Here is a 9,671-nt window from a genome sequence, read left to right as displayed (position 1 = left end):
CCACTGAGTCTGGCCTAGGAACTGGTTTTATGTTTGGATGACCACAAACATAGTAATATGAATGTGGTCTGGACCTGAGTCCCATTTAAGCATTTTCCAGCCACAAAGAACAAGTTATTTGGGTAAGTCTTTCTCTTCTTGAATCTCAAGTTTCTCATCTGTAAAATGAGAGGAAAAATGGGCCGGGCGCGGTGGCTCAAGCCTGTAATCCCAGCACTTTGGGAGGCCGAGGCGGGTGGATCACGAGGTCAAGAGATCGAGACCATCCTGGTCAACATGGTGAAACCCCGTCTCTACTAAAAATACAAAAAATTAGCTGGGCATGGTGGTGCGTGCCTGTAATCCCAGCTACTCAGGAGGCTGAGGCAGGAGAATTGCCTGAACCCGGGAGGCGGAGGTTGCGGTGAGCCGAGATCGCGCCGTTGCACTCCAGCCTGGGTAACATGAGTGAAACTCCGTCTCAAAAAAAAAAAAAAAAAAAAAAAAAAAGAGAGGAAAAAAATAGAAAGCTGAGGAGATAAAATGGGGACAGTGCTCAGCCGTGGCATACTAAGGGGTGTGCTGCCACCACCGCCTCTTTCCCCTGCCTCCATCAGGTACAAGTAATAAGGGAGTTGTCATGGGTTGGGTTCTCTAGGAACAGACTGAGACAGAGCTTGGGGTGCAAGATTTTTTTGTTGTTGTTTGTTTGAGACAAGGTCTTGCTCTGTCACCCAGGCTGGAGTGCAATGGCAAAATCATAGCTCAGTGCAGCCTCAAACTCCTGGGCAGAAGTGATCCTCTGCCTCGGCCTCCCAAAGCACTGGGATTACAGGTGTGAGCCACCATGCCTGGCCATAAAATGATTTTAAGGATCCACATCAGTGAAAGGAAGATGGGGAGGCTGGGCTGGGGAGAAGGGGAAGTCAGTGGTGGAGATTCCACAAGGCCTTGGCCAGCCCTACTGAGCCTCTGGAGACAGAGTCACTAGTCAGAGTCGCCCCCATTGGGCTGAAATGGACCAGCCTCTCTGCTCCCTCGCTCAGTCACAAAATGTGGGCTGCTCTGGGAAGGCTGTGGCCAAGTCTCTTCAGGTGAGGCAGATCCAACAGGAGGTGACGGCCGACCAGTCTCCCTACAGCTGGGCAGTGAGTCCTTCCTTGAAGGGGTATGGACAGTGGAATCTACCACAGGGATGCATTGTTTGCAGAGAGTTTTTTTTTTTTTTTTTTTTTTTTTTTGAGACAGAGTTTCACTCTTGTTCCGCAGGCTGGAGTGCAATGGCACGATCTCGGCTCACCGCAACCTCCGCCTCCTGGGTCCAGGCAATTCTCCTGCCTCAGCCTCCTGATTAGCTGGGATTATAGGCACGCACCACCATGCCCAGCTAATTTTTGTATTTTTGGTAAAGACGGGGTTTCACCATGTTGACCAGGATGGTCTCGATCTCTTGACCTCGTGATCCACCCGCCTCAGCCTCCCAAAGTGCTGGGATTACAGGCGTGAGCCACCGCGCCCGGCCGAGAGTTTTAAAATAATAATGAAAACTGCTAAAAGTCTGTCAACTTTATTTTATGTATGCCAACAAATTTAAACAAAGGATCGAGTACTCCCTCCTTGTGGAACAGACAACCGCCATGGCCCCCTACCTTGGTGCCTGATAGTGAACACATGCTCACAGATGGTGGGGTGGTGGTGTTATTGTTTTTCTGTTTGTGTTTGTTAGCACCAGTCGCAAATGCCAGAAGCCCAACTCAAACTAGCTTAAGGAAAAGGGAAAAGGTTTGGCTCATCCAGGAGCCTGCCTGGAACAAGTTGCTCAGACATCAGGAATCAGCCTGTATTCTCTCAGTTCTGGTTTCTCTGTTCTGGCTTTATACACAGGCGTGTCTTCCTTCAATAGACTCAGGGCTGGCCCCCGCAGGACCACTGGATCAGCTCAGCCAACTCAGAGCTCAGAGTGAGTCTCTTTCTCAAGCAGAAGTCCCAGAGCAAATCCACATGGCCGGTTCTGGCCAGGTGCCCAGCCCTCAACCAATCATAGGGATTCTCACTGGCCAGTCCTGGTTCACATGCCCCACCCAAACCACATGGACAGAGCAGGGAAAGGATGGAGAAGGGAGATGCTGTCGTGAGAACAGGCGTGGATATTGGAGAGCCAAGACATTTTAGGCCGGGTGCAGTGGCTCATGCCTGGAATCCCAACACTTTGGGAGGTCCAGGCAGTTGGATCACTTGATGAGGTCAGTAGTTTGAGACCAGACTGGCCAACATGGTGAAACCCCATTTCTACCAAAAGTATGAAAGAAATTAGCTGGGTGTGGTGGTGGGCGCCAGTCAGTCCCAGCTACTTGGGAAGCTGAAGCAGGAGAATCACTTGAACCCGGGAGACAGAGGTTGCAGGGAGCCGAGATTGCACCATTGCACCCCAGCCTGGGCGACAGAGTGAGACTCTCATAAAAAAAAAAGAGAGAGAAAAGAAAAGAAGTCAAACCTCCAGGATGCTCCTCACTGTCCCTGGTGCCAGGCACGGAGGACATTCTATGGTCCACACCAGATCAAGTGCTCCCTGGCTTGCACAGTTAGGACACTGAGACGCAGAGGGTGCCAGCAGTGGCCCAAGATTACACAGTCTTCAGAGCCCACAGGTCCTATGTCCCGTGCCATCAACTCTCTGGACCCTCCCAGCCATCACTGGTGCCTGCTGATACAACTGCCTGTCACCTCAAAGCTCAGACACATAGGCTCTGTACCTCAAGATAAAGACCAGTCCCACCTAAGAGGCCCTGCCCAGGAGCACCAGCCCTGATAACAAGACCAGCTGGGCACCCTGGCCAGCCCTCACCTGCTCTAGTCCCAGCTGCACTTGCTTGGGAAGGTGGTGGGCCTGGCAGGGGAGGGGTGAGGTTCTGTCCGTGGACTTCTGAATCTTCACTATCTCTATCTGTTCGGGAGTCTCTAGTTGTAGATTCCAGGAAGCAGAGCACAGGGTTATTTGGCTGCTTTTAGATGCGTTTTTTTTTTTTTTTTTTTTTTAATTGAGACAGGGTCTTACTCTGCCACCCAGGCTGGAGTGCAGTAGCATCATCACAGCTCACTGTAGCCTCAACCTCCTGGGCTCAACCGATTCACCCACCTCAGCCTCCTGAGCAGCTGGGATTACAGGTGTGCACCACCACACCTGGCTGATTTTGGGGTTTTTTTTTTTTTTTTTTTTGAGACAGAGTTTCGCTCTTGTTACCCAGGCTGGAGTGCAATGGCGCGATCTCGGCTCACCGCAACCTCCGTCTCCTGGGTTCAGGCAATTCTCCTGCCTCAGCCTCCTGAGTCGCTGGGATTACAGGCACACGCCACCAAGCCCAGCTAATTTTTTGTATTTTTAGTAGAGACGGGGTTTCACCATGTTGACCAGGATGGTCTCGATCTCTTGACCTCGTGATCCACCCACCTCGGCCTCCCAAAGTGCTGGGATTACAGGCTTGAGCCACCGCGCCCGGCTGGGGTTTTTATCTTTTTGTAGAGATGGGATTTTGCCATGTTGCCCAGGCTCGTGTGGAATTCCTAGGCTCAAGTGATCTGCCCGCCTCGCCTCCCAAAGTGCTGGGATTACAGGCATGAGCCACTGCACCCAGCCTAGATCCTATTTTTAAATGTAACTAAAACTTATTGGTTATCTTTCATCTTTTAAATCTTTTATTTAAGCTTCAAACCTAATAGAGAATCACAAGTAGGCTACTGGGCAATGCGGGTCCAAGCATAGCAGCTCTGGGCAGCTGGGTTTCCAGCCCAGCGTTCTTCCCCATGCTCACCTAGAGCTGAGCAGGCTTTAATGTCCTCATAATGTTATATCTCTGCTATAAAACCTTCAATAGCTCCCTATTGTCTCAAAGATAAAATCTAAACTCCCAACAATAAGACCACCCATCCTTGCCTTTTTTTTTTTTTTGAGACTGAGTCTCACTCTGTCACCCAGGCTGGAGTGCAGTGGTGCGATCTCGGCTCACTGCAACCTCTGCCTCCCGGTTCAAGCGATTCTCCCGCCTCAGCCTCCCTAGCAGCTGGGATTATAGGGGTGCGCCACCATGCCCGGCTAATGAGCTTCCATCTTCTAATCTATGAAATGGGAATGATGAGAGCACCTACCTAACAGGGTTGTTGTGGATTTACTGAGTAAAGGACAGAGTGTGAAATGTGCTTAATACAGTGCCTGGCACATAAAATGACCAGAAAATGGGAGTTTAGTTTGTGTGAAGATCACTTTAATTATTTGGAAAAGCCGGGCACGGTGGCTCAAGCCTGTAATCCCAGCACTTTGGGAGGCCGAGGCGGGTGGATCGCGAGGTCAAGAGATCGAGACCATCCTGGTCAACATGGTGAAACCCCGTCTCTACTAAAAATACAAAAAATTAGCTGGGCATGGTGGCGCGTGCCTGTAATCCCAGCTACTCAGGAGGCTGAGGCAGGAGAATTGCCTGAACCCAGGAGGCGGAGGTTGCGGTGAGCCGAGGTTGCACCATTGCACTCCAGCCTGGGTAACATGAGTGAAACTCCATCTCAAAAAAAAAAAAAAAATTATTTGGAAAAAGTATGCTGCCTCCAGAGGTAACTGCCTAGTGGATAACGTTCCTTCTGCAGAAGATTCTTCCTTTTAAGTTAAAAAAAAAAAAAATCAGTTTAGGCTGGGTGTGGTGGCTCATGCCTATAATCCTAGCACTGTGGGAGGCTGAGGCAGGAGGATTGCTTGAGCTCAGGAGTTCAAGATCAGCCTAGGCAACATAGGAAGACCCCATCTCTCCAGAAAAAAAAAAAAAAAGATCAGCTCACTTCTTAGCACACCAAAGCACAAGTGCTTAAAGAACAGATGGATACATTGGACTTCATTGAAATTCAAAGCTGTTGCACTACAAATAATGCAATTAAGAAAATGAAGGTCAAGCGTAGTGGCTCACGCCTGTAATCTCAGCACTTTGGGAGGCCGAGATGGATCACTTGAGGTCAAGGGTTCGAGACCACCCTGGCCAACATGGTGAAACCCTGTCTCTACTATAAATACAAAAATTAGCTGTGTGTTGTGGCGCATGCCTGTAATCCCAACTACTTGGGAGGCCGAGGCAGGAGAATTGCTTGAACCCAGGAGGAGGAGGTTGCAGTGAGGCAAGATCATGCCACTGCACACACACACAAAAGTAAAACACAATGTACAAAACAGGCAAAAAAAAAATACTTGCAAATATATATTTGATAAGGGACTTGTATCCAGAATATATTAAGAACTCTCTCCACAGCAGTGGCTCATGACGTTAACCCCAGCACTTTGGCAGGAGGATACCCTGAGCCCAGGAGTTCAAAACAAGCCTGGGCAACATAGTGAGACCCCATAGCTACCAATTTTTTTTTTTTTTTTTGAGACAGAGTTTTACTCTTGTCACCCAGGCTGGAGTACAATAGCACAATCTCAGCTCACTGCAACCTCCGCCTCCTGGGTTCAAGTGATTCTCCTGCCTCAGCTTCCCAAGTAGCTGGGATTATAGGCATATGCCACCACACCCAGCCCAAATTGTTTTTTTAATTGGCTGGGCATGTCTGTCATCCCAACTATTTGGGAGGCTGAACTGGGAGGATCGCGGGAGCCAGGGAGGTTGTGGCTGCAGCAAACTATGATCATCCCAGTGCACTTGCACTCCAGTCTGGGTGACAGGGCAAGAGCCTGCCTCAGAAGTAAGAAAACAGGCCAGGCGCAGTGGCTCACGCCTGTAATCCCAGTACTTTGGGAAGCTGAGGCGGGTGGATCATTTGAGGTCGGGAGTTCTAAACCAGCCTGACCAACATGGAGAAACTCCGTCTCTACTAAAAATACAACATTAGCCAGGCGTGGTGGCACATGCCTGTAATTCCAGCTACTTGGGAGGCTGAGGCAGGAGAATCACTTGAACCTGGGAGTCGGAGGCTGCGCCATTGCACTCTAGCCTAAGCAACAAGAGCAAAACTCTGTCTCAAAAATATATAGAAAAAGAAAACAAACAGAACTCTTAAACAACTCAATAATAAAAAGACTATAATTCAGTTAAGAAATAGGCAAAGGGGCCGGGCACAGTGGCTCATGCTTGTAATCCCAGCACTTTGAGAGGCCACGGTGGGTAAACTGATTGAGTCCAGAAGTTCAAGACCAACCTGGGAAACAGGGCGAAACCCTGTCTCTACCAAAAATATAAAAATTAGCTGGGCATAGTGGTTCATGCATTTAGTCCCATCTACTCAGGAGGCTGAGGTGGGAGGATCGCTTGAGCCTAGGAGGTTGAGGCTGTAGTGAGTGGAGATCATGCCACTGTACTCCAGCCTGGGGAACAGAATGAGACCCTATCTCAAATAAAATTAAAATTAAATAAATAAAATAATGTGTTTTATGGAAATACAACATCTATCCTGCAAGTACACAAATCGTACACATATCCCAGTGATTTTTCACAAAGTGACATGTGTAATGAGCACCAGATTGAGAACGTTTCCAGCCCCCAGAAGCCTTCACAGTGATCCTCCCAGTCACTGTCCATTGGGAGGACTTAAGGAAATAAGAATCATAAGGCCGGGTGCGGTGGCTCAAGCCTGTAATCCCAGCACTTTGGGAGGCCGAGGCAGGTGGATCACGAGGTCAAGAGATCGAGACCATCCTGGTCAACATGGTGAAACCCCGTCTCTACTAAAAATACAAAAAATTAGCTGGGCATGGTGGTGTGTGCCTATAATCCCAGCTACTCAGGAGGCTGAGGCAGGAGAATTGCCTGAACCTAGGAGGCGGAGGTTGCGGTGAGCCGAGATCGCGCCATTGCACTCCAACCTGGGTAACATGAGTGAAATTCCATCTCAAAAAAAAAAAAAAAAAAAAAAAGAATCGTTTCCTCCCTGCTTCCACCCACCTTCCTCTTAGAGGTCACACCCTTTTGGGATTTTCTAATTGTGTCTTCTGGACTTACCTGTTCACTGATGTTTTATTATGAAGGACAAGGACTATGTTTCCGAAGGTGTCATCTTTAGAGAGCATGGCATAACTCCCTGTAAGATGAGGAAGTAATTTCCCAGCTTCTGTTCTCTAACCCTTCACATTTGCATTCTGTCTTGTAACTGAGATTCAGTCTTCCTTGATTTGTCAATAGGCTGATTACAGAAAGCAAATAAGCAGTGTTGTTTATTTGTTTGGGTTTTCATTTTTTGAGAACCAGGGTCTCTCTGTGTCACCCAGGCTGGAGTGCAGTGAAGTGATCACTGTAGCCTTGACCGCCTGGGCTCAAGTGATCCTCTTGCCTCAGCCTCTCAAAGTGCTGAGATTACAGGCATGAGCCACCGTGCCTGGCCAATGAGCAGTATTAAACTCTGGCACAAGCATACGAGGAGACACTGCTCAGCAATAGAGAGAAACAAAGTTTGGGCAGAGCACTGTGGCTCACACCTATAATCTCAACATATTCGGAGGCCAAAGTGGGAGAATTTCTTGAGGCCAGGAGTTCAAGACCAGCCTGAGCAACATAGCGAAACCCTAACTCTACAAACAAACATAAATTTAGCCAGTGAGGCTGGGCGTGGTGGCTGACACCTGCAATCTCAGGCATCCCTCCCTTTGGAGGTGGATCACTTGAAGTCAGGAGTTCGACCAGCCTGGCCAGGCCAACATGGTGAAACCCTGTCTCTACTAAAAATACAAAAATTAGCCGGGCACGGTAGTGCGCATCTGTAATCCCAGCTACTTAGGAGGCTGAGGCAGGAGAATCACTTGAACCCAGGAGGTGGAGGTTGCAGTGAGCCGAGATCACACCACTGCATTCCAGCCTGGGTGACAGAGTGAGACTTCGTCTCAAAAAAATAAAATAAAATTTAGCCAGTCATGTTGGTGTGTGCCTATAGTCCCAGCTACTCAAGAGTATGAGGCAGGAAGATCATTTGAGCCCAGGAGTTTGAGGCTGCAGTGATCACGCCACTGCATTCCAGCCTAGGTGACAGAATGAGTGACACCCTGTGGGGAAAAAAATAAAGGAAAAGAAAAAAGAGAAAAGAAAAACAAAGTCTGGATGCAAGCACCAACATGGATGAATCTCAATTTTTTTTTTTTTTTTTTTTTGAGACAGGGTCTTGCTCTGTCTCCCAGGCTGGAGTACAGTAGCACAGTCTCGGCTCACTGCAGCCTCTGCCTCCCGGGTTCCAGCAATTTTCATGTCTCGGCTTCCCGAATCGCTGGACTACAGGTGCCTGCCACCACGCCCACCTAATTTTTGTATTTTTAGTAAAGATGGGGTTTTGCCATGTTGGCCAGGCTGCTCTTGAATTCCTAACCTCAGGTGATCTGCTCACCTCAGCCTCCCGAAGTGGCCTCAAATGTATTTTGTTGGGTGAATGAAGCAAGACTAACAAGGTACATACTACTCGATTCATTTATATGACATTCTAGAAAAGGCAAAACTATAAGGAAAGAAAATAGATAAGTGGTTGCCAGGGGTTGGGCTGGGGGAGGGACTGAGGACAAAGGTGCATAGCAAGGGTGGATTCGTGGTGGTTCCCTTTTGGGGTCATGGGATTGTCCTGTATCTTGATTGGGGTGATAGTTATGCAACTCTACATGTTTTAAAAATTCATACAACTGTACGCTGAAAAAAAAATTCATACAACTATATACTGAAATACTCTTTTCAGTGTACAGTTGTATGAATTTCACTCTGTGTAAGTTATATAACAACAAATAGAAGCCATATTTACAAAATTTTAAATCATGTAAAGTATTATGTAAAACATGTAAATAGACTTTGCTGCAGAACCAGAAAGGCCAACTAGATGTGCAGAGAAGTATGAAATAAACCCTGAAGTCACTAAGCTTGGGGTGCTCCCAAAAGCAGAAGATTCCAAATGGCAAGGTTGCATTGGTTCTCTTTATTTAAACTCCGTCAAATGGCTGAGAACCGTTGGCATGTTCTGTACTGTGGAAAATTCACATAAACTGTAAGAACAAAATCAAAACCATCTGTAAACTGTGGGTTTTTTTTTTTTTTTTACACAAATGGTAACTTATATACACTGCTCCATGACTTTTTTTTAAAAATGTAATGTATCTTGGAGCTTTTTCCCCATCACCGTCTAGAAAGTTTATTTATTATTTTTTGAAACAGAATCTTACTCTGTTGCCCAGGATGGAGTGCAATGGTGGGATCTCAGCTCACTGCAACCTCCACCTCCTGAGTTCAAGTGATTCGTGCCTCAGCCTCTTGAGTAAATGGGATTACAGGCACCCACCACCTCCACCACACTCAGCTACTTTTTTTAAATTTTTAGTAGAGACGGGGTTTCACCATGTTGCCCAGGCTGATCTTGAACTCCTGACCTCAGGTGATCCTCCTGCCTTGGCCTCCCAAAGTGCTGGGATTACAGGTATGAGCCACTGAGCCTGGCCCTTTTTTGTTTTTTTTGAGACTGAGCTGGGACTACAGGCATGGTGGCGCACGCCTATAGTCCCAGCTACTTGGGAGACTGAGGCAGGAGAATTGCTTGAATCCAGGAGGCAGAGATTGCAGTGAGCCGAGATCATGCCACTGAACTACAGCCTGGGTGACAGTGCTAGACTCTGTCTCAAAAAAAAAAAAGAAAGAAAGAAAGAGAGAGAGAGAGAGAAAGAAGAAAGAAAAGAAAGAAAGAAAGAAAGAAAGAAAGAAAGA

This window comes from Sapajus apella, unplaced genomic scaffold (genome assembly GCF_009761245.1).
Source record: "Sapajus apella isolate SASKATOON/1434 unplaced genomic scaffold, GSC_monkey_1.0 scaffold2, whole genome shotgun sequence".
Taxonomy (NCBI): Eukaryota; Metazoa; Chordata; class Mammalia; order Primates; family Cebidae; genus Sapajus; species Sapajus apella.
The sequence above is the reverse complement of the archived record's forward strand: the minus strand, read 5'-3'. Positions refer to the sequence as shown.